Source organism: Trichechus manatus, unplaced genomic scaffold, assembly GCF_000243295.1.
Source record: "Trichechus manatus latirostris isolate Lorelei unplaced genomic scaffold, TriManLat1.0 scaffold00044, whole genome shotgun sequence".
Lineage (NCBI taxonomy): Eukaryota > Metazoa > Chordata > Mammalia > Sirenia > Trichechidae > Trichechus > Trichechus manatus.
The window spans coordinates 5,937,548-5,938,592 of NW_004443980.1; the positions used below are offsets into that span (position 1 = coordinate 5,937,548).

At 36.1% G+C, this 1,045-nt stretch overlaps 1 non-coding gene across 1 annotated transcript; it reads left to right on the plus strand.

The window, feature by feature from the left end:
• Positions 1-242: 242 nt before the first annotated feature.
• On the plus strand, positions 243-344 carry LOC111820604 (U6 spliceosomal RNA). Its single transcript, XR_002824149.1, has one exon. It is a non-coding gene; the product is annotated as a U6 spliceosomal RNA (small nuclear RNA).
• The last annotated feature ends 701 nt before the right edge of the window (positions 345-1,045 follow it).

A 1,045-nucleotide genomic window follows, 5' to 3' on the forward strand; every position in this document is an offset into this window, starting at 1 on the left:
GCAGGTTTGGGTGAGGGAATTGATGGGATGATGAGTTGAACTTCAGAGGCATTGAGTTTGGAATATCTATTGGAAATAGAAATGAATGTGTCCAGCAAGTACTTGAATTATAAGGGTCTGAAGCTCAGGAGTAATTATGGCTATGGAATTTCTTTAATTTTAAGATGGACATTTTTCATGTTTACTATTTCCAAAATCAGAATGTGTCCTAAAATGAGTTCGCATATAAAATGTACTTTTTCTTGCTAGCTTCAGCAACACATATGCCGGATTTGGAACAATATGGAGAAGATTAGCATGGCCCCTACACAAGGATGACACACAAATACAGTTTTTCTTTTATTCTGAATATTATTATTAAATTAATGGTGAACTACAATTGACGGTGTCTTGAAATAGAGACTATTCTATAAAATAAGAATATTCTGTAAAACCATAATTTGTATTTAAGGGTGTTTTGAGAAATCAGAGAAAGAAAGCCTTTAAAACACCCTTCTATCTTGAAGAAAGATTCTATTTAACAAAGGTAAAATTCAGAACTAGACCTGAATTTCGGCACAAATGCCAAATTGGCAACTTAATGTGGCTTTACCATAATCGTTAGCAGGCGTCAAGTGCCTTCCAAATCATGCCTTCCTCCGTTTCCACCTCCAACACAGCTTTGCATACACCATTAACTTGATTAGCGGTCTATGTCTCCATACTACAAAGGTATGCTTTGTCAACCTTGGATAGGATAATGTGCTTTTGAATTATAGAAATTTAAATTAATAGGGTTTTATGTAGTGTATTTACCTTTTCCCTGAACATAAAATGTGGACTCTTATTGTGTACTTATGGCAATGTTTCACATATCCATCGTCCCCACCCTCAGCCGTGTAGGTGGGAGGACAGCTAGAGGAAGAATAAACTTGGCATAGAAGAAGAAGCGGACTTGCAGGCTTCTCTTTTTCAACTCCTACACCAGTTACTGCCTCTAAGGTGTTTTTTGGCCAACACACTACCTTCTGTTGTTAATTTAATATTCTTAAATGTTTATATAGCC